Source organism: Heterocephalus glaber, unplaced genomic scaffold (genome assembly GCF_053883595.1).
Source record: "Heterocephalus glaber isolate CG9 unplaced genomic scaffold, H.glaber_assembly_v1.0 deba00000122, whole genome shotgun sequence".
Taxonomy (NCBI): Eukaryota; Metazoa; Chordata; class Mammalia; order Rodentia; family Bathyergidae; genus Heterocephalus; species Heterocephalus glaber.
The window spans coordinates 48,372,441-48,399,575 of NW_028258138.1; the positions used below are offsets into that span (position 1 = coordinate 48,372,441).

The following is a 27,135-nucleotide window of genomic DNA, read 5'->3' on the forward strand; positions in this document are numbered from 1 at the left end:
GCATAAGAGGACAACCAGCAGATCTGTCATCCTAGGTCAAGACTACTTCTGCAACATGTACACCCTTCATATAATACCTCATTTTTGTTACTATTGACCCTAGAGAAAAAAGAATGATTAAATCTCCTCAGGTCAGTGCATACCTTCTGAAACAGCTCTACAAGAGTGAAACTAATGTTCATCCTCCCTCTAAAACATTTTTTAAATTCACTTAGCATATTGGTGACAATTAAGAATAAGTAAAAATATTCAAAGTACTTTACAAATCATTTATTATTTGGACAATGAGTGGCACTCACTAGTCATTGTATAATAATTACATGGGGGAAGGAATAACAACCTTTCTTAGTCTTTGTCAAGACTTAATGATCTGGCCATCTGGGTGTGGACAGCAAGAACTTTGAAATTTCTCCTTAGAGATTTCCAAATGCATTAGACTCTCTTTGTAGTGATTGTAGAAATGATTGTGTTATGACTACCAAGTAAGAAGCTAGGTCTATCTGTTAGCTACTTTAAAAATTGCTATAAAATTTAAAAGAACTCAGTAGGATTTTGGCAACTATGTCATTGAATTCTGCATAGTATCTGAATCTATTTATATTGCCTTTACCCAATAATGATGAAAATATTTTTAGAAACAGAGGAATTAAGACACTGTCTTTTCTTTGATTCTTGAATCATACTTTCAAAATTGTCATGTGTCTTCACAAATTCTCTTATTTGTTAAGCAAAGAAATTTTGTTAATCTTAGCTATTACTACTTCTCATTTTCTCTTTCAAATGTTTTGCTGGTGTATTTTATCTCAGAATATTTAACTAAGTAAAACTCAGCAGCTGTTCCTAGTTAACATCTTCAGATTGAATCAGTGCACACACTGCATATGAAAACCTTCTCTGGATGCTTCTTCTTAAAGTTAGCAATATATGCACAGCTTTGAGACTTGTGTCACATGTTCTTCAACATTCTCCAAACCAGGATGTTTCAAGAAAATCAAATGAGTCTTTCTTCTTGGAAAAGTGGACATATTTTTCAAATTACACATATCATTAAGGAAAAGTAAGATTCATATTACATTGTTGCCTAGATTATCAATGACATAAATTATGACAAAAACAGATCTTCCTAAGGAAGCTAACCACAAGGTAAAGGCAGGCCTATGGTACACAGTGAGTTCAAGGCCAGCCTGCACCACATAGGAGACCCTGTCTCCAAAACACAAAACAAACTAATAAAACAACCAAAAAAAAAATCTGCCTATACAATCATAGTCTTTTAAGGACTGCAGTAAATAAGTATATTTATACATGACTAAATAAAACCTTGGTCACTAGATAATCCCTTTTATTTTTCAAAATAAAGTATGCCATCTGGCTTCCAGGGAAATAAGTAATGCTTCAAGACTCTTCTTTTAACATGATACCTCAACAAGTGTAAACTGCTCCTATAGGAAAACCACATGAGGGCTTTTCTAATATTTTAATGCTGTCTAGAGAAAGGATTTAGGCCACTGAAAGTTTCTATGGAGAGGAAATGATTATACATCCATTAGTCACAGTTATAACATGAATCCATCATTCTAAGTAGCTACTGCCTAGTTCAGTGGTTTCCAAACTTTTTCGACCACTTGATTTCCTCCAAAAAGGTTTTTCACATATTTTATTAGATTTATTCCTTGTTTGTTATAGTTTATATTTCTTATACTTGTAAAAATAGTATTTTTGTTAGATATTGAGTTTTCTGAAAGAATTTTCAACATCAACAAGAGAATATTATTTTGATCTGCTTATGTGGAGAATACTGTTGTTACTTTTAAATGTTTCACTAAAATTTTGCCCTCTTAGGATAAACACAATTGACATGGGTTGTATTATTCTTTTTATACATTGCTGGGTTGTTTTTACTCATATTTTGTTCAAAATTATCATATCTATGTTCCTGAACAGCATTCATCAGTAATTTCCCTTTCATGTTGTATCCACAAGATTACACTAATCTTATGAGTTAAGAAATTTTCCTTCTTTTACTGTTTCTGAATACATTAATTTACAATTTTTTGTTCTTTGAATGTTTGCTCAAACTCTGTGGTAACAACAGCAGCATGAAGTTTTATCTATGGGAACATCTGCAACTACCTGTTCAATTTGTTAATGATCATGACTTTTAGTGTGTTCTATTTCTTTTCGAATCAGTTTTAGTAAGTTACATTTTTCTAGCAATTTCTCCATTTCATAAAAAGTTTCAAACTACTTTTTATGAAATTATTTATTTTATTTTATTTTTGTTATTTCCTTAGTACTGGCAATTGTATCCCTTTTTATGTTTCTCATATTGCCTTTTGGGGTGGCTCTTTATTTTCTTTATTGGTTTATCAGCTTATTAGTCTTTCCAAATGACTGAATTTTATGTTTATTCTTTGTATTCTATGCTCACTTCCTAATCAACTAATTTCTGCCCATATCTTCTTTATTTCCTTTCTATAATTTTTTTATTTTACTTCACTCTCCTTTTACAATCTACTTAAGATGGATTTATTGCTCATTAAGTTTCAATCTTTGTTTTGTTTTATACAATAATTAAAATACAGACTTTCTAACTGATACTTCATCTGCTTCTTGTAGGACTTGGTATTTTCACTGCTAAACTACTCCAAATAATGTTCCAATTTCACTACAAATATTTTATTTCACACAAGATTTACTAAGAAATTTATTTCATAATTTCTTGATATGTGGAATTTTATTGTATATCATTTGGTTATTGATTTCCAACTTAACACCACTGTGTTCAAAGAAAGATAGGGACTTTGAAATGACTCTTCATCCTTATATAGAACACAGATTCTGCACTGTGGGAGCATACTGTTACAGATTAGAACATAATTTGTAAATCCTCATTTTCCTTCTTTCTGCTCCATCACTCAGTTTCTGAAAAGTATATTAAAATTTCCTTTTATAATTATGGATTTCTTTTTTCTTTAGTTTCTCTCAGATGTTGTGTTATTAATTTTGAGATATATTACTAGTTTCTATTTATCTTAACATTTTTTATTCCATTTTCCTCTCATCTCTTACCTTTTTAAAATTATTTTTCTCATTCATGATTTCCTCTGCGAATTTCTAAGTTGTATTCTCAATATTTATTCCTTTAGTTATCTTCCTTCCTATAATATGCATAAAACAAAAATCAATATTTCTACTTTCCTCTCAGACAACAAAATTTTAACTTTAGTCATAGTTTCCTAACTTAAATCCCACATTTTCCAGTATTTTGGTTTGGCCATGTGTTCAAGATCTTAGTCTTTCACTAAGAGGGAAAGTAGAGAAACAATCCCTTGCACAATAGCATCTCAAAAAATAAAATATCTAGGAATCAATCTAATGAAGAAAGCAAAAAAACCTCTACACAGAGTACTAAAACACTCTGAAAAAAGAAATCAAAGAGGATATGAGAATGTGGAAAGACATCCCCTATTCCCGGGCAGGAAGAACCAATATAGTGAAAATGGCCTTATTTCCATAACTGCTATACAAATTCAATGCAATTCCTATTGAAATCCCAACAGAATATTTCACAGAACTAGAGAAAACAATCCAAAAATTCATTCAGAACCAGAAGAGACCTAGAATAGCAAAAGCAATTCTAGGCAACAGAGAGACATGGCTGGGGGTATCACAATCCCCAACTCAAAAATATACTACAAAGCCACTGTGATTATAAACAGCATGGTATTGGCAAAGAAACAGACACAAGGATCAGTGGAATAGATTAGAAGATGCAGAAGCAATTCCAGACATACTCAGCTACCTCATTTTTGACAAAGGAGCTAACCATCCTCACTGGAAAGATAGCCTTTTTAATAAACAGTGTTGAAAAACTGGATTTCAACTTGCCAAAGATTAAAACTAGATCCCTATCTTTCACCATGCACTAAACTAAAATCCAAGTGGATTAGAGATCTAACTATTAAGACAGAAACACTAAACTTGCTGGAAGATAGGTAAGGTAGAACTCTTGAAGACACTGGCATAGGAAAAGACTTTATGGAAAAATCTTCAGTAGCAAGAGAACTAGAACAAAGAATCAACAACTGGGATCTCATCTTTTTAAAAAGCATCTGCACTGCAAGAGAAACCACCAACAGGGCTAAAAGACAACCTACAATGTGGGAAAAATTTTTATCATCTGTTCCTCAGAAAAAGGCCTACTATCTAGAATGTATAAAGAACTCAAAAAACTCAAACTCCCCAAATATAAAGACCAAATTCAAAAATGGGCATCCGAAATGAACAGACATTTCTAAGACAAAGAAGTAAAAGCAGCAAATAAACATAAGAAAAAATGTTCAACATCACTGATCATTTGAGAGATGCAGATGAAAACAAAACTAAGATTCCACCTCACTCCAGAAAGAATGGCTGCTATAAAGAAATTAACCAGAAGTTGCGCAGAAGACGCCGTATCTCCCCACTGCAGACAGGCAGGTCTGTGCACGCCCTACCGAGGTCCCCAGTCAAGCGGAACATGCCGAATCAGCCCGTGTCCCAGAAACAATCCACTGGACCCCCCCGCCACTCCTCTGTACAACCACCTGGTTCCACAGTACAAAGATGCAGAGGACACAGGATGAACAGACCAAGTACTGAGTCCCACTGCTCCCGGCCCAGAGGTAGGGTCTTCTGAGCCGCCATCCCACTGTTCCTGGTCCAGAGGAAGGGGCTTCCTGGCCACCAACCCTCCCACTGCTCCCAGCCCACAGGAAAGGGCTTTTGGGCCACCATCCATACCTCTGTTCCCGGCCCCTGTCCCACCTCTCCCAGCTCAGAGGAGGTGATCCTCATGGGAGCCAACAGCATGCCCCTGCCCCCCATCCCGAGTTGAAATGAGAAAACACGTAATCAAGTCTCAAAACCAGAATTCCAGATCACCTACAGCAACTGCAAAGAGAAATGAGATGGAACACTCTGATACTCAACCACCGGGACTCACTGAACTGGCAACAAAAGGAGAACTGAAAAAAATGAAATCAAAAATAATTTCTCAGATAACAGGAGAAATTGTGCCCCTAGTGCAAGACATGATTAATAAATCTAGAGAGGAGCTCAGGAACATGATGGAATCCCAACATAGGAAACAAATGGATCCATAAAACAGATGCAAATAGATTTCCAGGACATGAAAAACTCAACTGAAAGTCTCCATAGCAGAATGAGCCAATGTGAGGACAGAATTTCAGATATAAAAGATAAGATTGCAATTAGTGACCAGGAAAAGAAAAATTGCTTCAAAATTATAAGGGAACATGAGAAATCAATCCATCAGCTGCTACATGATGCAAAGAAGAATAGCATAAGACTGATTGGGTGCAATAAAGAACCAGGAGAGAGTCCATGTGACATCAAAAAACTCTTCACAGAGATAAAGGCAGAAAACTTCCCAAGCATGGGAAAAGAGCTTGACATACAGATAAGTGAGGCATATAGGACTCCAAATAGCCATGATCAAAAAATCTACACATAGGCATATAATTGTTAAGATTCCAGAAACACAACAGAAGAATAAAGTTCTACAAACAGTTAGAGAAAAGAAACAAATCCCATACAAAGGAAAGCCCATCAGAATCACAGCAGACTTCTCAACACAAACCATCAAGGCAAGAAGAGCTTGGAGTGACATATTCCAAGCCCTAAAAGAAAACAGCCTCCAACCCAGATTGAAGTACCCTGCAAATTTTTCTTTCAAAATGGATGGAGAAATAAGATACTTTTATGACAAAGAGCACCTTAGGAACTTCATGAATACCAAACCGGCACTCCAAAGAATTTTACATAATATCCTAGGAACAGACATTGAGGATCACAACCCCAGGAAGCAAAGTAGAATGAACCCATCTGGCATGACAAGAAATTAAATGGAAAGAGGGAGAACCCAACAAAAAGAAAAAGTCATGGCAATGATAAGTCAATACGTTTCAGTAATAACCATCAACATTAGTGGTCTCAATTCAACAATCAAAAGAAATAGACTGGCAGAATGGGTCAAGAAGCAAAATCCAACAATATGCTGCATACAAGAAACACACTTCATTCAAAAGGAAACTCATAGACTGAAAGTTAAAGGGTGGAAAACAATAATCCATGTGAAAGGAACCCAAAAAAAAGCAGGAGTAGCTATCCTCTTTGCAGATCAAGTAGATTTCAAGCCAACACTGATTAAGACAGACGAAGAAGGACACTACATCCTTGTAAAGGGAACAATCCAAGAGGAAGAGATGACAGTCATAAATATCTATGCACCAAACACTAGTGCACCCAACTATATAAAACAAATACTAATGGACATGAAAAGTCATATATGCACTAAGACAATTGTAGTGGGGGACCTCAAAACCCCACTTTCACAAATAGATAGATCAACTAGACTAAAAATAAGTAATGAAATAGTAGAACTCAATTGAACTCTTGAACAAATGAACTTAACAGATGTTTACAGAGTATTCCACCCCACAAAATCAGAATACACATTCTTCTCAGCTACACATGGGTCATTCTCAAAAATAGACCACATACTCACACATAGAACATGTTTAACTAAGGGCAAAGGAATTGAAATTATCCCCTTTATATGATCAGACCATAGTGCAATGAAATTGGAGATCCATAGCACAAGAAACTCAAAAAAATTCATAAGCACGTGGAAATTGAACAACACACTTCTGAATAACCAATGGATCATAGAGGAAATTAAAGAAAAAAATCAGACAGTTCCTTCAATTAAACGACAATGACAATACAACATATCGGAATCTATGGGACACAATGAAATCAGTCTTACAAGGGAAATTCATAGCAGTGAATACGCATATTAGGAAAGCAGAACGAGCCCAATTAAACAACCTGATGCTGAACCTCAAGCTTCTAGAAAAAGAAGAACAGAACAATCCCAGAGCTCATACAAGGGAGGAAATTATAAAGATCAGAGGAGAAATCAATGCAATGGAGACTAAGAGAATGATACAAAAAAAATCAATGAAGCCAAGAGTTGGTTCATTGAAAGAATCAACAAAATTGACAAACCCTTAGCCAACCTTGTCAGAAAGAGAAAAGAAAAGGCCCAAATCCATGCAATTAGGAATGAAAATGGTGAAATTACAACAGACCCAGCAGAAATCCAGAAGATCATCAATACCTACTTCCAGAACCTATACGCCAATAAGATGGACAACACAGAAGAAATGGACAGATTCCTAGATACATATGAAATACCAAAGTTGAGCGAAGAAGACCTAAAAATTCTGAACAACCCAATATCAACCAATGAAATTAAAAATGTAATTAAAAACTTATCAACTAAGAAAAGCCCAGGCCCTGGTAACTTCACTGCTGAATTCTACAAGACATTTAGAGAGGAACTACTGCCACTACTGTTGAAACTCTTCAATTAAATTGAAAGGGAAGCAATACTCCCAAATTCATTCCTGGAACCAAGCATCACCTTGATCCCCAAAGTAGACTAAGACCCAACTGAAAAAGAAAACTATAGGCCAATCTCACTAATGAACATAGATGCAAAAATCCTTAATAAGATAATGGCAAACAGAATGCAGAAGATCATCAAGAAGATCATACACCCTGATCAAGTGGGATTCATCCCAGGGATGCAGGGATGGTTCAATATACGCAAATCAATCAATGTAATACACTATATCAATAGAGCCAAGGAAAAAAACCATATGATTATCTCCATAGATACAGAAAACGCATTTGACAAAATCCAACATGCATTTATGATAAAAACCCTAGAAAAAAATGGAATATATTGTCTCTACCTCAAAACTGATAGAAGCCATCTATGAAAAACCAACAGCCAATATTATACTAAATGGTCAAAAACTGAAATCCTTCACACTAAAATCAGGAACAAGACAAGGATGTCCACTATCACCACTCTTGTTCAATAAAGTTCTGGAAACATTAGCCATGGCAATTAGACAAGAGAAAGAAAGAAAAGGAATAAAGATAGGAAATGAAAAAGTCAAATTGTCATTATTTGCAGATGACATGATACTGTATATAGAAGACCCCAAAAACCCCCCCAAAAGTCTTCTATACTTAATAACCAAATTCGGTCAAATAGCTGGTTGCAAGGTCAACACACAAAAATCAATAGCTTTCCTCTACATGAACAAAAGACTCACTGAGAGAGAAGTAGGGCAAATAATTCCTTTCACAATAGCATCCAAAAAACTGAAATACCTAGGAATCAACCTAATGAAAGAAATCAAAGACCTCTTCTCTGAAAACTATGGCACTCTGAAAAGAGAGATTGAAGATGATATCAGAAAATGGACAGACATCCCCTGCTCCTGGGTAGGAAGGATTAATATAGTGAAAATGGCCATACTTCCAAAACTACTATATAGATTCAATGCAATTCCAATTGAGATCCCAGCAGCATACTTCATAGACCTCAAGAAAACAATCCAAAAGTTCATTTGGAAGAAGAGACCCAGAATAGCAAAAGCAATTCTAGGTAACAGAGACATGGAAGGGGGTATCACAATCCCCAACCTGCAACTCTACTACAAAGCTACTGTGATAAAAACAGCATGGTACTGGCAAAGAAACAGGCTTGAGGACCAGTGGAACAGATTAGAAGATGCAGAAACAATGCCAGACACACTCAGCCATCTCATCTTCGATAAAGGAACCAAACATCCTCACTGGAGGAAAGATAGCCTCTTTAACAAATGGTGCTGGAAAAATTGGGCTTCAACTTGCCAAAGATTCAAACTAGACCTGTATCTCTCACCATGCACTAAACTAAAATCAAAATGGATTAAAGATCTAAATATTAAAATAGAAACTCTGATCCAGTTGGAACACAGGTTAGGTAAAACCCTTGAAGACATTGGTGTAGGAAAAGATTTTATGAACAAAACCTCAGTTGCCCATGAACTAGCCCAAACAATCAACAAGTGGCATCTCTTCTTGCTAAAAGGCTTCTGCACAGCAAGAGAAACCACCAGCAGTGTGAAGAGACAACCCACAATGTGGGAAAAAATCTTCATCTGCTCTTCCTCAGACAAAGATCTACTATCTCATATCTAATAAAGAACTTAAAAAGATCAGACCTCCCAAATTTAAAGACCCAATCTGAAAATGGGCATCTGAAATGAACAGACACTTCTCAAGCAAAGAAGTAGAAATAGCAAATAAATACATGAAAAAATGTTCAACATCACTGGTCATTCGAGAGATGCAAATGAAAACAATACTGAGATTCCACTTCACTCCAGAAAGAATGGCTGCTATCATGAAATCAACCAATAACAAATGCTGGCAGGGCTGTGGGGAAAGAGGAACCCTGCTCCACTGCTGGTGGGAGTGTAGACTGGTGCAACCACTGTGGAAATCAGTATGGAGATACCTCAAAGAACTAGGACTGGAAGTCCCATTTGACCCTGCTATTCTCCTGCTGGGTATCTTCCCCAAAGAATTAAAAGAATCATACCACAGTGATATATGTGCACCCATATTCATAGCAGCACAGTTTGTGATAGCTAAAACTTGGAAATAGCCCAAATGCCCATCAACTGGAGACTGGATAAAGAAAACGTGTTTTTTTTATAAAATGGAGTACTACTCAGTCATAAAAAATGAGAAATTAGAGACATTTATAGCTAAGTGGATGCACATTGAGGCGGTACTCTTAAGTGAAATAAATAGGACACACATGTATAAATACCAAATAGTTTCTCTGGTGTGAGAAACTGAAAGTGTAAATAAAGAGTAAAATGTATACTAGGTAATGTGAAATAGGAAGAAAAGGGGCAAAGGAGAAGGAAGTGGGAGGGCTAGAGGAAAGGATAGAAGGGAATGGGATTAATATGAGAAAATGGAAAAATAGGAACAAAGTCTTTGTAAACAGGGAGGAATGGAGGGGTTGAAGGGAGGGCTGGGCAATGGTGAAAAATCAGAACCAAGAGAGACTATGTAAAGGTGCAAATTTCCAATGATGAACGTCATTCTTTTGTATACCTAAAATGTACCAATGTTTAGAATGAATAATCGATAATGCAAAATAGGAAGAAAAGGTCCAAAGGGGTAGGGGTAGTGGGAAGGGCAGGGGAAAGGAAAGAAGGGAATGGAAAAATGCTGAGAAATGGAAAAAATGGAAATAAAGTCTTTGTAAATAGGGAAGGATGGACGGGGTGAAGCAAGGACTAGGAATGGGGAAAAAATAAGAACCAAGATGTATTATGGAAAGGTGCAATTCCCAATGAGAAATGTAATTGGGTTGCGTACCTACAATGTACCAATAAAAGAATTTAATTTTAAAAAAAGAAAGAAAGAAATCAACCAGAGTGCAGAGGAGACTTCTGGGTCAATGTGCTGCAGCTCCCAGTGCAGAGTAGGAGGGTTCCAGGCCAACCTACCACCACTCCCAGAACACAGGAGGCTTCCAAGTCAACGTGCTACAGCTCCCAGTGCAGAAGAGGCTTCCGGGTCAATGTACCTCAGCTCACAGTGCAGAGTAGTAGATTTCCGGGCCAACCTACCACTGCTCCCAGCACAGAGGAGATGAGCCACTTGGACCTGGCACGCCCCCACCAACCCCCCCATCCCCCCCCCCGTCCAAATGAGCAGACACACAAAGAAGCCTCAGAACCAGACTTTAAAGATCACCTACAGCAAAGCCAAAAGGAAACAAAATAGAACACTCTGATACTCAACAACCAGGACTACCTGAACTAGAAACAAAAGAGGATCTGGAAAAAATGAAATCAGAACTAATTTCTCAGATAACAGCACAGATTGTGCCCATAGTGCAAGTCATGATTAATAAATCTAGAGAGGAAACAGATAAAAAAAAATAGAGGAGCTGAGGAACATGAAGGAATCCCAACATAGGAAACAAATCGAATCCATAAAACAGGTGCAAACAGATTTCGAGGAGATTGAAAACTCAATTGAAAGTCTACACAGCAGAATGAGTCAATGTGAGGGCAGAATTTCAGTATAGAAGATAAGATTGCAATTAGTGACCAGGTAAAGAAAAATTGCTTCAAAATTGTAAGGGTCCATGAGAAATCAATCCTGCAGCTGCCAGACGATGCAAAGAAGAATAACACTGATTGGATTCAATGAAGAAAGAGGAGAGAGTGCAGATGACATAAAAAAAACTGATCACAGGGGCCAGGTATTTAGCTCAGTGGTTTGGCCCACTGCTGCACAAGCGCAAGGACCCGAGTTTGATCCCCGGTACCAAAAAAAAAAAAAAAAACTAATCACAGAAGTAATGGAAGCAAACTTTCCAAGCAGGGGAAAAGAACTTCACATACAGATAAGTGAGGCATATAGGATTCCAAGCAATCTTGATCAAAAAAAATGTACACATTGGCATATAATTGTTAAGATTCCAGAAAACCAACAGAAGAACAAAGTTCTACAAGCAGTTAGAGAAAAGAAACAAATCACATTTAAAGGAAAGCCCATCAGAATCACAGTGGACTACTCAATGCAAACCCTCAAAGCAAGAAGAGCTTGGAGGGAAGTATTTCAAGCCCTAAAGGAAAACATACTCCAACCCAGATTGATGGAGCCTGCAAAACCATCTTTCAAAATTGATGAAGAAATAAGATACTTTCATGATGAAGAGCACCTTAGGAACTACACGAATACCAAACAAGTACTCCAAAAAATTTTAGACAAAATCCTAAGAAAAGACAATGAGGATCACAACCCCAGAAAGCCCACCAGAATGAATTCAACAGGAATGACAAGAAAGTAAAAGCAAAGGGGGAGAATCCAACAAAAAGAAAAAGTCATGACAATGATAAGTCAATATGTATCAGTTATAACCATCAATGTTAATGGTCTCAACTCACCAATACAAAGAAATAGACTGGAAGAATGAGTCAAGAAGCAAGATCCAACACTATGCTGCATACAAAAAACACACTTAATTCAAAAACAAACTCATAGACTGAATTAAAGGGTGGAAAACAATACTCCATGCGAAAGGAACCTGAACAAAACCAGGAATAGCTATGCTCCTTGCAGATCAAGCAGATTTCAAACCAACACTGATTAAGAGAGAAAAAGAAGGACACTACATCCTTGTAAAGGGAAGAATCCAAGAGGAAGAGATGACAATCATAAATATCTATGCACGAAACACTAGTGCACCCAACTATATAAAACAAATACTAACAGACATGAAAAATCATATAAGCACTAATAAAATAATAGTGGGGGACCTCAATACCCCACTGTCACAAATTGATTGTTCAACTAGACAAAACACAAGCAACAAAATACTAGAACTCAATCAAACTCTTGAACAAATGGACTTAACAGATGTTCACAGAGTGTTCCAACCCACAAAATCAGAATACACATTCTTTTCAGCTGCACATGGGATGTTCTCCAAAGTAGACCACATGCTCACTCATAGAACATATTTAAGTAAGTGCAAAGGAATTGAACTTATCCCCTGAATATTATCAGACCATATTGTGAAGAAATTGAAGATCAATAGCAAAAGAAACTGCAAAAATTTCATAAACACATGGAAATTGAACAACTCACTTCTGAATAACCAATGGGTCACAGAGGAAATTAAAGAAGAAATCAGACAGTTTCTTCAATTAAATGACAATGACAATATAACATATCAGAATCTATGGGACACAAAGAAAGCAGTCTTATGAGGGAAATTCATAGCAGTGAATGCACGTACTAGGAAAACACAGTAAGCCCAATTAAACAACCTGATGCTGAACCTCTAGCTTCTAGAAAAAGAAGAGCAGGACAAAGCCAAAGATCATACAAGGGAGGAAATTATGAGGATCAGCACAGAAATCAATGCAATGTAGACTAAGAAACAATATAAAAAATCAATGAAGCCAAGAGTTGGTTCTTCAAAAGAATAAACAAAATTGACAAACCCTTAGCCAACCTTATCAGAAAAAGGAAAGAAACAGCCCAAATCCATACAATTAGGAATGAAAAGGATGAAATTACAAAAGACCTGACAGAAATCCAGAGGATCATCAATACCTACTTCAAGAACCTCTACGCCAATAAGATGGAAAACACAGAAGAAATGGACAGATTCCTAGACACTTGTGAATTACCAAAGTTGAACGAAGAAGACCTAAAAATTCTAACCAACCCAATATAATTGAAATCTTACCAACTAAGAAAAGCCTGGGTCCTAATGGTTTCACTGCTGAATTCTACAAGACATTTAGAGAGGAACTACTGCCACTATTGTTTAAACTCTTCAATGAAATTGAAAGGGAAGCAATACTCCCAAATTCATTCCTGGAAGCAAGTATCACCTTGATCCAAAAAGTAGAGAAAGACCTAACCAAAAAAGAGAACTATAGGTGAAACTCACTAATGAATATGAATGCAAAAATCCTTAATAAGAAACTGGCAAATAGAATGCAGAAGATCATACACCCTGACCAAGTGGGATTTATTGCAGGAATTCAGGGATGGTTCAACATATGAAAATCAATCAATGTAATACCCTATATCAATAGAGCCAAGAACAAAAACCATATGATCATCTCAACAGATGCAGAGAAAGCATTCAAAAAAATTCAATACACATTTATGATAAAAACCCTACAAAAAACTGGAATAGGCAGTCTCTACCTCAATCTGATAAAAGCCATCCATGAAAAACCAACAACCAATATCATACTAAATGGTCAAAAACTGAAATCCTTCACACTAAAATCAGGAACAAGACAAGGATGTCCACTATCACCACACCTGTTCAATATAGTTTTGGAAACATTAGCCATGGCAATTAGACAAGAGAAAGAAAGAAAAGGAATAAAGATAGGAAATGAAAAGAAAATAGGAAATGGAGAAGTCAAATAATCATTATTTGCAAATGACATGATACTGTATATAGAAGACCCCAAAGCCCCACCAAAAGTCTTCTAGACTTAATAACCAAATTCAGTCAAGTAGCTGGATACAAGGTCAACACACAAAAATTAATAGCTTTCCTCCACATGAACAACAGGCCCACTGAGAGAGAAATAGGACAAACAATTCATTTCACAATAGCATCCAAAAAACTGAGATACCTAGGAATCAACCTAACAAAAGAAATCAAAGACCTCTTCTCTGAAAACTATAACACTCTGAAAAGAGAGATTGAAGACGATATCAGAAAATGGAAAGACATCCCTTGAGCCTGGGTAGGAAGGATCAATATAGTGAAAATGGCCATACTTCCAAAACTACTATATAGATTCAATGCAATCCCAATTGAAATCCCAGCAGCATACTTCATGGACCTTGAGAAAACAATCCAAAAATTCATTTGGAACAAGAAGAGACCCAGAATAGCAAAAGCAATTCTAGGTAACAGAAACATGGCAGGGGGTATCACAACCTCCAACTTCAAACTGTACTACAAAGCTACTGTGATAAAAACAGCATGGTCCTGGCAAAGAAACACACCTGAGCACCAGTGGAGCAGACTAGAAGATGCAGAAACAACTCCAGAGACCCTCAGCCACCTCATCTTTGACAATGGAGCCAAACACCCTCACTGGAGGAATGATAGCCTCTTTAATAAATGATGCTGGAAAAATTGAGTTTCAACTTGCCAAAGATTAAAACTAGACCTATATCTCTCACCATGCACTAACTTAAAATCTAAATGGATTAAAGATCTAAATATTAAAACAGAAACACTGAACCAGCTGGACAAGAGTTTAGGAAGATCTCTTGAAGACATTGGTGTAGGAAAAGATTTTATGAACAAAAAGATTTTATGAACACTCAGTTGCCTGTGAACTAGCACAATCAACAAATGGGATATCTTCTTAATAAAAAGCTTCTGCACAGCAAGAGAAACCACCAAAATCTCTATGAGACAACCCACACTGTGCAGAAAAATTTTTACCAGCTGTCACTCATACAAAGGTCTACTATCTTGAATCTATAAAGAACTTTTAAAAAATTAGACCTCCCAAATATAGATGCAATTCAAAAATCAGCATCTGAAGTGAACAGACATTTCTCAAAGAAGTAGAAATAGCAAATAAACATATGAAAAAATGTTCAACATCACTAGCATTCGAGAGATGCAAATGAAAATAACCCTGAGATTCCACCTCACTCCAGAAAGCAACCAATAACCAATGCTGGAGGGGCTGTGGGGAAAGAGGAACCCTGCTCCACTGCTGGTGGGAGTGTAGACTGGAGCAATCACTGTGGAAATCAGTATGGAGATACCTCAAAGAACTAGGGCTGGAAGTCTCATTTGACCCAGCTATTCTCCTGCTGGGTATCTTCCCCAAAGAATTAAAAGAATCATACCACAGTGATATTTGCACACTCATGTTCATAACAGCACAGTTTGTAATAGCTAAAATTTGGAAAAAGCTATCCAGTGGAGACTGGATAATGAAAATGTAGGTTTTTTATAAAATGGAGTACTACTTGGCCGTAAAAAATGAGAAATTAGAGACATTTACTAGTAAATGGATGCACATTGAGGCAATACTCTAATAAATAGGACACACATGTGTAAATACTGAATCATTTCTCTAGTGTGAGAAACCTAAAGTGTAAACAAGGACTAATAGGTGTAATAGATAATGTGAAATAGGAAGAAAAGGGGCAAAGGGGAAGTGAGAGGGGTAGGGGAAAGGAAAAAAGGGAATGGGATTAATATGAGAAAATGAAAAAATGGAAACAAAGTCTTTGTAAATAGGGAGGAATGGAGAGGTTGAAAGGAGGGCAGGGGAGGGGGAAAAAATAAGAATCAAGAGAGATTATATAAATGTGCAAATTGCCAATGATGAATGTCATTATATTGTATACCTAAAATGTACCAATAAAATAAAATTTTAAAAAAGGAAAGAAATCAACCAATAACAAAAGCTGGTGGGGTTGTGGGGAAAAAGGAACCTTTCTTCATTGTTGGTGAAAGTTCAAACTGGTAAAACCCCTGTGGAAATCAATATGGAGATACCGCAAGCAAGTAGGATTAGAAGTACCATTTGACCCAGCTTTTCCTCTGCTGGGTATCTTCCCAAAGAATTAAAAGGGTCATACCACAGTGATATATGCTCACCCGTGTTTATAGTGGCTCAGTTTGTAATAGCTAAAACTTGGAAACAGCCCAATTGTCCAATAACTGGTGACTGGATAATGAAGATGTGGGTTTTTTATAAAATGGAGTACTACTCAGCCATAAAGAAGGAGAAGCTAGAATCATTTATAGCTAAGTGGATGTACATTGAGGCCATACTCTTAAATGAAATAAATAAGACATACATGTAAATACCAAATAGATTCTCTGGTATGAAAAACTAAAAGTGTAAGTAAGGATCAAAATGTATAATTGATATTGTATAATAGGAAGAAAAGGTCTAAAGGAGTAGGGGAAGTGGGACGGGTAGGGGAAAGGAAAGAATGGAAAAGAAAAAATAGAAAAGGAAAAAAATGGAAACAAAGTCTGTAAATAGGGAAGGGTGCAGGGGGTGAAAAGAGGGCAGGGGAATGGGGAAAAAATAAGAACCAAGATACATTATGTAAAGGTACAAGATCCCAATGATGTATTGTATACCTAAAATGTACCAATAAACTCAATGGAAATAAATAAATAAATAAATAAATAAATAAATAAAGATCTTAGTCTTGACTTAGTCCTCACTCCCATTTTTGTTTAATTTTATCATTATCTCTGCTCACTATTTCTCAATACATCTTAGATTTCCTAGTCTAGGGTGATTTTCATTTTACTTGCAATATATCTTTTTGAAATATATTCTTTAGAAAGTATTTTTATCATGATCTTTTGATAGTAAATTCAATTTAGACTTGCTTGAGAATATTGCTATTTTGTTTTTTTATTTTATCAGATAGTTTTACTGAACTAAAAATTTATAATAGCCAGTTATTATCTCTTAGCTTTGGACAATATCATTTCACTGGCTCTGATATCCCTTATTGTTAAAGGAAATATCTGTCAAACATTACTTTGTAAGTAGTCGGTGTATTCCTCCTGATTTTTTTGAAGAGACTTGCTTTGTCTTTGGCATTTTGTAGTTTCAGGCTACTGGATTTTAGTGAAGTTTTATTAACAGTTTTATTGAGCTATAATTCACATATCACAAAATTTTCCCTTTTTATACAATTTAAAGGTTCTTAGTATATTAGTATATTCACAGATTTGTATAATCATACAGACTCCAATAGCTGTACCTAGGAGCAGTTAATTCTCATTCATTAACCATAACCTTCTAACCACCCATGAAAACCATTAATCTTTCTATTTCTATGGATTTTACTATTCTAGATATTTCATATAAATTGAATCATATAATATACAATCTTTTGTGAGTGGTTTTTCACTTCGCGTGAAGTTTCAAGGCTCATTCATGCTCTGCCATGTGTCAAAACTTCATTCATTCTTAAGGCTGAATAACATTTGGATGGATAGACCACATTTTCTTTTTTATTTTCTAATGGACATTTGTATTATTTTTACCTTTTTCTATTATGAATAATTGTACCATGAACATTTATGGACAGTGTAGATTTGTGTTTTTTGTTTGGACATATGTTCTCTATCCTTGAGAGTATATATATTGGGATAAAATTCCTGGGTCATATGGTAACTCAACTATAAACTTTTTGAGGAACTGCCATACTGTTTTCTCAGGTAGCTGTGCCATTTTACATTCCAACCAGCAACATTACAAGTGTTCCAGTTTATTCATATCCTCACCAACACTTGTTATTATCCTTAACGCTAGTGGGTTATAGTAGAGATTTTGTAACAAAAAAATCCCAAGCTAAAGGCAATGACCTAGGACCTCACAGTGACCTTTAAGATACCCTGTGCAAGCACGTTTTGTAACCAATCATAGGGCTCAATCCATTACAGGATGTATAGCCGGGAATAATACTGTTAATACTACTCCATTGCTATTGCCTGTAGCACCCGCCTTGATAGTTCAGAGTAGTGCTTCTCAAAAGGCAGTCCTCAGCATCAGTATGGTCCCAGCATCAGTAGTCCCTCAGCATCAGTTACATCTGGGTGGACCTGGGGTCTAGGGTGCCCAGACTCACCCTAGCTGGGTCATTGGAGCCATAACAGAAAACCAGTGCAAAGCAAAAGTAATTTTATTGTAGGTATTGTATTGCAAGAAGAAGCAATAAAAAGTCACTCTGGAGGAGAGGTGGGGCCCAGAGCTGGGACACCGCCAAATTTGGGGCTGTGGCCCTGTTTTATGGGGTAGGAACCCTGTTTCCACCCCTTCCCTTGGAGAGTCACTATTTGATTGGTTATTGGACGTGTTGCTAAGGGGCTAGGTTTGGTGGGTTAATAGGACAATTTTGCTTAGGGAGAAGTAACCTACTTAAAGAGGAGCTTAGGTGAGTCAGTGTCAGCTACATAAAAGATGTCAAACTGCAGGCTATCAGTTCAGTGTAGGGCAAGCTGTCTGCTCAGCTGCTTGCTGAGATGCAGAGGCTATTTCCTTTCTACTTCTTTTTTTTTTTTTTTGGTACTGGGGATCAAACTCGGGTCCTTGTTCTTGCGTCCTTTCTACTTCTTAAAGGGGCCCAGCTCCCTAATATAACCCTAACCTGTCACAAGTACAAATTTGTCAACTCCACTCCAGACCTACTAAAACCAGAGACTGTGGGTAGGACCAGCTCTGTGTGAATCCAGGTGATTCTCAGGCTTGCTCAAGTTCAGGAGAAGGCAGAGTCCATGGCAGAGCAGCCTTGCCTATGAATATCTGCTTTAACCTCCTTATTAGTGATAAGTAGTAGGCACCAAATCTCTCATTTCCTGCAAATGAGGATGACAGTGCCACAGGAAAGAACATTTTTAAACAATATAATCAGGTGGAAGGGCTTGACACTCTCCAGTAATGAGGGACACTTGATATAAACTTTCACAATTAACTTTAAACACAGAAAACCTAGATAGATAGAGGAGTTTTAAAGTACCACCCAAGGACATTTCCCTAACCAGATAATCTGACTATTCTTATCCATTCAGTATTTCAAAGGGCAGGCTGTCACAAGTCTAGCTCATTGGAAAGGGAATGGCACAAAAGTTTCATAGACATTTAAAACAGTGATGATTACCTCATTGATACCATGTGATGTGAAAAAGATCATAAACACTCTGGAGACCCTGCATGTTCAATAACTTTATTTTTCGTTTTTGCAATACTGGGTGTGCAACCCAGGGTTTTGTACTGAATAGGCAAGTGGTGTAACACTGAGCTACAACCCCAACTGTCAATACCATTTTTTAAGTTAAAAGGAAAAATGTCTTTTTCTTTCATATACTGATATTTTAAAATCTTCTCTCAGCTAGATGTGGTGTCACTTGCCTGAAATCCCAACAGTAGCAAGACTTAGGCAGCAGGATTGTGACTTTAAGGCCAGCCTGGATGGGCGGGGGGGTAGGGAGAGAGAAAGAGAGAAGAGGAAGAAAGAACAGGTAGAAGGAAGGGCAGAAAGCGAAAGAGAGAAAGAGGAGAAAAAAAGAACATCTATACACATTTCAAATAAGCTTAATATAAATTTGATTTAACTAGGTAAAGTATCTTTATGGTTACATTTGTTTTGTTTTGTTTTTTGAGACAGGGTCTCACAATGTAGTTTAGGCTGAACTTGAACTCACTATATTGCCCAGGCTGGCCTCAAACTCATGGCGATCCTCCTGCCTCACCTCCTAAGTGCTAGAATTACAGAGTTGCACCATGCCCAACTGTGAGTACTTCTTTATTACTTTCTTCAAATATTGCATAGATTCATTGCTTCTTCTCTGCATCTTTCACCTGGTTGCAAATGGTGTCAGAAAGATAAACCTAAATTTAAATCAGACTCAGTCTGTTCTTGGTTACAGCCAGGTTGCCAGTAGAGGTAGAACACATTCAAATGTGCAGGTGGATGTAAAGTAAGAATCAATTGGCCACACAGGAAAAAAAACAATGAAACATGAAGCTCAACCAAAAGCTACCATCATCAGAGTAGGATTACTATGACTTCACTCAGTCATTAAATCTCATCCTTCAATCACTAGGTTGGTTTATGCAGAAATTCTTTTCTCTGAGACATCACAGTATTTCCAACTGAATTCTGATGTGTCCAGAATATCTTGAGCAGTGAGTCTTTCTTCAGGAATCTGGCTCTAACAGCCCTTATGAATAGCAAATAAGTGGAATTGAACAATATCACTCCCCTCAATGTCCCCAAAAGCAAACTACAGACACAAGAGGGCAGGAGAGCATCCTGAAAAGGTGTGTTCTTTCTACAGGTCTATAACTGCTCTGGAGCCACAAAATTCCCATATGAAGCTCCCTGTGGCCACTTTGCACAAACATCCTGGAGCTGTGGTTCACCAGATACAAGGAATCCAAGTTGTTTGCTCCAATGCCGAAGTTAGTCACTTGTCACCAGATACTGTGACAGTGTCTTGGGCAAGTCATTAGAGTTGCACATAACCAGCATGCTCAGAGGGCTGAGGTGCAAGTAGTCAATGACACCGATTTAATCCATTGCAATTGCAGCTTGTGTTTTCAAAGGGTATAGCATTTCTTCAGGTTGATCAGGGAAACTAAGAGGTGATATTCAGTAAGAATGGTGTCATCTTCAAAATAACCAAGCAACACGGTACCACGTGAAGGAAGTCATCTTTCATTTCCAGTCTGGTGACAAGTGAGAGTGACTTTGCCATTCCTTCCACTCAGACAAAAAGAATTCTTTTCAATTACAAAATTAATCATTAGTAGTTTTCTTGATTAAAAATTTAACTACAGGGCCAGGGATTTAGCTCAGTGGTGCCATTGCTTGCCTCACAAGCGCAAGGTCCTGAATTCGATCCCCGGTACCAAAAAAAAAAAATTAACTACAGAAGGATAGAAATGTGCCAGGCACAGTGGCACACAGCTATAATCCCAGAATTTGAGGGGCTAAGAAAGGAGTATCATGAGTTTGAGACCACCCAAAACTACATAATGAGATCTCTCTTCATGGCTCCTTCTCCAATGCATTTTTCATTTCCTCACCTGCCCTCAGCTCCTCATGGAACACCCAGGCTGAGTATGTTTTTCATCTGTCCCATTCTGAAGTAGCTGTGGCAACATGGCCTGGAGTCCTGGGTAGAGTGTGGAGGGAAAAGAAAAATTGGAGGCAGAGGCAGAGGCAGAGAGGCACAAAAATGAGGGTTATGGAAGTAGCAGTTCAACAATATAAGGGATTTTTCTGTTGGTGAGACCTTTCCTGCTGTCCTGGGGTCTCCTTTCTATGTTGTTCTCCTGTGCCAGTTTCTTCCAGATAATTTTTATCCCAGCTACATCTCCATCTAGATGCCTGGGTCAAACAGTCTTCTTCTTAGTCCCCAGAACTGGTTTGAAAGCAATCAATTCTCAGCCCTCATCTCTTTATTTTCCCATTCTTTTTACTATTTCTTTTATAGAACTCAAATTATACTTATGTTACATATCTCATTCTCTCCTATGTGTCTCTTAATCTCTCTTATGCTTTGTCTGAGCGGAGGAGGGTAACATCTATAGCTACCCATTATGATGAGGGCAAAGTACCTTTGTCTCAGCATTCTGTGGTTTTTGTGTCTTGTTCCATAACTATGAGGAAGTCCAATCTGACAGTTACTTGTTCATTAAATGTTCCCAGAATAAAAGCAAAATTTAGTGGTAGATTAGATCTCAAGATTTCTGCCTTTATCTAGCTAGAAATTAGCCTAATAATTTCTTTACTGCCTGCCCATTCATGCTTTTATGCACCATTATATAACATTTTCAGTGGTCCTCAGTGGGAAAGTTTATCTGGGTATCTTGCCCATCATAGTATCATAAGCAAAAAGTGATATTGTGCATGCCAATCAACAAGCACAGACTAGGCATTCAATACTGTTGTAGTTATCATTGTTATACTTCATTGTCTTAATCTAACTTTTATTCTACTTGCCTTTGTAAAAATATTATAAATGGAAAAAATGGTAAGTGTTTAAATTGGTAAGGAAATAACTCTTCACTGGTTTTTCTTAATTAATAGAATGAAAGGCTAAGTTCTGAATCCTAGTAATTTGAACCAGAAAAATAAAAAGCCATGGTCATAGCTCTCTAATAGTAAGACAAGAAAAGAGAAACAACTCCTTTAAATTTGACAATAACTTTGATCATCCAAAATACAGTGAAGAGCAGGAAAAAAAAGCACAGAGAGAGATGGGGGGACAAATTATACAGCAAACTTTGCCAAAAAAAGAAAGTTAAAAACTCATTTTTCCATAAAAATCATAGATATCAGTCAGTTAGTATAAAATAAAATGTTTTCATGGCAGTGTGGCTGCATGTGATCAAAACCCCAGTATCTGGTAAGAGTTGCTGCTTCTGTCTGAGGGAATGGGGAAGATATAGAACACTGTAACTTCAGAACATTTAAACCAGACAGGGTCACTGTAAGGATACTGCCCATAAAAATCATCACCATGCTGTCATAAAAGTAAGTATGAATATTCCTAAGTGCCAATATCTCTTTACTATTATCTCTTGCCAAATTCATTCTGACAGAAATAATTAAAGGAAAAATGACATTCTCCACATTCATCTCATTGCTAAAATATCAACTGCATGACTAGCTTTTGAATTGTCTAGATTTGGCAACATTTAACACTCTTCAAAAGAACATGTCAGACATGGACCAAAAGTGTTACTCAATATTATTAGCCCTTTTCAGTGTGAAGTTATCATTCAAAAGGCAGCAGTACTTCAGGAAGGGCTTCTCTGTAGAGCAGTGTCAATCATGATAGAAACTTTTATTTATTTGGTTTTGACCAGATATTTGATATGGATCAAAGTTCCTAAAATCCTACACTCATAATTCTGAAATGCAAAGTTACAAATCCTATGGAAGGATATAAAAACTTAAGAGTACTAGATATTTTCTGCCAAGGATGCGAAGGTGAACCTGGGTCATTTCAGGTGCATCCTATTTCTACCCAAGAGCTAAGCACTAAAAGAGGAGAAAGGAAGCTGGTCAGGATGCAGTTTGGAGTTAGTGGAAAATCTAGAGAACCAGTTAATTGTAGGTTCCAGAACAAGCCCTAGAAGAAAAACTAATGATTGGGATGACCGAAAGCAAAGAAATAAAGGAGACAGATTTCAGATATTTGGCTGGCACACAAAGAGTTTTACCCTAGCCTAGAGTATCAAAATGCAAAAGAAGGACCAGGGCACATTGGACAATCTGGAAGTTATAAGGGGACAAATGTTGGTAATTAGACTAGACACTGATGGTACTCATCAAGAGAAAATATTAATTAAGCATAATCATATTTAAATTTTTGAGAAGAAAATATAAGAAAATTGCTGATTGGTTTCTGAATCTGCTTCAGGCATTTGGTGTTAAATGTGTTGATGATTAGGATATATAGATCATAACTCATAAAAACCAATAATTACTCTTAGTAACAAACCAACGTAGGTATACTTGTGGAGACCAAGCAGGTCTATATTATAAGAAAAGGAGAAAAAATTAAGATGTAAAGTATTGTTTTCCTTCTTCACATATAATATAAATTGAAGGCCAGGCCAGACACCAGAAAACATTTCCTAAGCCATAACTTCCAAAATACACTAAAGTCTTGGACTCTTTATTCTCTAGCACTGTGAACTGTTGAAACTATTGTATTGTGAAGCCATTCAATTTAGTGAGATAAATTGAAGTTGAACAGCCTCTGTGAACAACAAGTTTCCAGAAAATGGAGAGATAAAAGAAGACATTGTCTTTGCAACTGTGCCAAACATTCTATGTAAAAAGGCCATAAAGCCTCTAACAGGAGACTCATGTAATTATCTTTTAATATCCATTTCATGTTTATACCTATATAGCCCTAGACATTGGACACAAGTCAGGAGCTCCAAAAATCTTATTGAATAAAAAAGTACACTTACTTAGCTTAGTTTTCTTTTACTTCCATAAAACATAACTAAAACTTAGTACCTTGAAATAACACCCACTTACTGTCTCACAGTTCTGTGAATCCAGAGTCTTGGCACAGCATGCCTTATCTGGGTTTCCTAATTGAAGGTCAGAAATCAGAAATAAGGACATTAGTTGGAAGGGGTTCTTGTGTGGAAGCTCTATAGAAGATTCTGCTTCCAAGTAAAATTCAGTTCGTTATGATTGTAGGACTGGGCCACCATATCCTTGACATGCAGCCTCTTGCTCTTCAAGCCAAAAGTCAGAAAAAGAACTCTGTACTTCAGTGTTTATGTGATTTCGCTGCCCATATAATCCACAATTACGACCCAAAATTAAGGTCAGCTGATTAGTAACCTTAATCACAAACTACAAAGTCCCATATGTGGTGTACAACAATATATTCACAGAAGAAACATCAAAGTGCAAACTTCCTGCGTACCACTGGTAATTTAATTTCAAGTAATATAACAGTGTCAAACAGTGTAAACAAAAGGGGAATTTATTGACAAAATTGGAATTAAAGGAGTAATTCTGCCTCATCATGGGTGGAGTCATACCTGAATATTTATCCTCAGATCTCAGTCTCTTTAATCTTTCAGCTTTGCTCCCCTCTCTGTGTGTGGCCTCATCTCCCACTGCAGACTGACTTCTTCCAGCTCCAATTTTGTATATTTTTTAGATTAGCAACCCAACAATAAAAGGAGCTTCTCTATTCCAATGTCCAATTAAAACCCCTGTCTTAGTTACTTTCTCATTGTTGGAACAAAATATCCAACACCCAAAGTTAAAGGTTATTTTTACCTCACAGTTCCTAATGGTTTCAGTCAGTAGTTGGCTGGCTCCAAGGCAAGGTGAGGCAGAGGGGGATCACAGAGGAGAAACAGTCCATAGCTTGGCAAATAAGAAGCAACAAGCAGAAACCTTCCTTTCCCTTTTATCCCAGCAAGGCTATAAACCCATTGGATAGTGCCACCCAGAATGCACACCCAAGATGGGCCTTCCCATTTTCCAAACCCAGAACTATGCTAATCAGTGACAAATTCAGTATCACACACCCTTAATCTACATTCACACACCCTAGATCCAACCACCCCTGAAAATCCACATCTATAAGCACATGAGCCTTTGGGGGACATCTAGATACAAGCCACAATACCCTCTGTCTAGACTTAAAATTAAGTAGTGTTCCAGCAATGAAAAGTGAGTGGTGTTCATTCATTTCAATACCATAGTAGCTATTTTTTGACCCTGAGACCTAATAAATTCAGCAGCAGTCTCTGGATCTTCACCTTTCCTGAGCCTAAACTTCTTGTCTAGCTTTAACAATTGCTGTGGTGTCCCACACAAGCTTCCTTTACCAGCCAGTGCACATGTTAACCCACTGCTGGTTTTGCTGCACCTAGCAGCTTACACTTGAAACTTTCTTCAGAGCACTGTTGTTGGTTGACTAGTACTACCTCACTCAGAGATGAATGCGAGGGTTCACTATTCCATAACCCCAAACACCCAATGATGGAATAATAGGAGGCACAAGAGACAAGCCATAATAGAGACCCCCCAAAAATACAAAAGAACAGTGTAATGAAGAGGTTGTTCTGCAAAACAATAAATAAAATTGACAAACCCTAAGCTAGATTATTACCCTTCCATTGCTGTGATAAAATACCTGAGAAAAAGAACTTTAAAAAAGAAAATATTCTTTGGCTCATAGTTTCAGAGTTTTCAGTGCCATCATCAGTTGCCTATAATGAGAGAGAACATCATGGTTGCACGAATGTGTGACAAAGGAGGGTGCTCACCTCATGGTGGTAAAGGAGAGACACAGGAAGAGTCTGGGCACACACCCAATTTGGCCCCATCTCCTACAGTTTCCTCCACTTCCCAATAGTCTATTCAATTATGAATCCGTTATGGATGAATCTCTTGATGAGATGAGAGCCCTCATGATCCAATCACTTTCAAAAAACCTCTTGTTAGGCATGGTGTTACACACCTGTAATCCCAGCAGTCAGAAGGCTGAGACAGGAAGGCCACCACAAATTTGAGGCCAGCTTGGGCTACACAGTAAGTTCAAGACAAGCCTGAACTACCTACATAACAAGACCCTGTTAACTTATGTTCATTATTATACTGGGAACCAAGCCTTCAACATAAACCTTTGCAGGATATTTCAGATCCAAACCATAATATAAGAAAAGGATAAAACTCAAATCAAATAAAATCAGATAAAAAGGAGAGATATTACAACTGACTCCACAAAAATACAAAAAGTCATTACAGATTATTATGAATATACCAATAGCAAGTAATGACACTGAACAAATAATTGGAATACTCTCATTATACAAGGAATTATATAAGGCTGGCATTACTCTTGTACCAAAACTAGACAAAGGCAACAAAAAAGAAAACCAGAGGCCAATATACTGGAGGAATGCAGATGTAAAAATCCTCAATAAAATACTATCAAAACAAATGTAACAATAAAGACTATTCATCATGATCAAGTGGGACTCATTCCAGAGATGCAAGGATAGGTTAACATAGGCAAGTAGATAAACATGACATACTATATCAAGGAAATTAGAGACAAAATCAGATGATAATCTCAGTAGATATAGAAAAAGTATTTAATTAAATGCACTGTTCCTTTTTTTTGCTTAAATTCTTTCATTGGTACATTTTAGATATACAATATGTTTACATTCATCATTGGGTGCTTGTACCTGTACATGATGTATCTTGGTTCTTATTTTTTCCCCATTATCTATGTGCCCTTCACCCCCTCCACCCTTCCCTATTTTCATAGACTTTGTTTCCATTTTTTCCTTTTCTCATAATGTTTCCTTTCCCTTATTTCCTTTCCCATTCCCCTCCCACTTTCATTGTTCCTTTACAATAAAAACACTGAACAAATTAAGTTTTGAAGGAACATACCTCAACATAAGGAAGACCATATGCAATAAGCCAACAGTTACCATTATATTAAATAAGGCAAGGCTGAAACTTTCTAAGACCTGGAACAAGGCAAAGATGCCCACTTTTACCACTTTTATTCAACATAGTACTGGAAATACTAGTCATAACAATCAGGCCAGAGAAAAAAAGGGGATCCAAACTGGA

At 37.0% G+C, this 27,135-nt stretch overlaps 1 pseudogene; it reads right to left on the reverse strand.

The window, feature by feature from the left end:
• Window positions 1-19,468: 19,468 nt before the first annotated feature.
• LOC101705826 (protein O-mannose kinase-like) overlaps window positions 19,469-27,135 on the reverse strand; it is a 46,106-nt pseudogene continuing 38,439 nt past the window's right edge.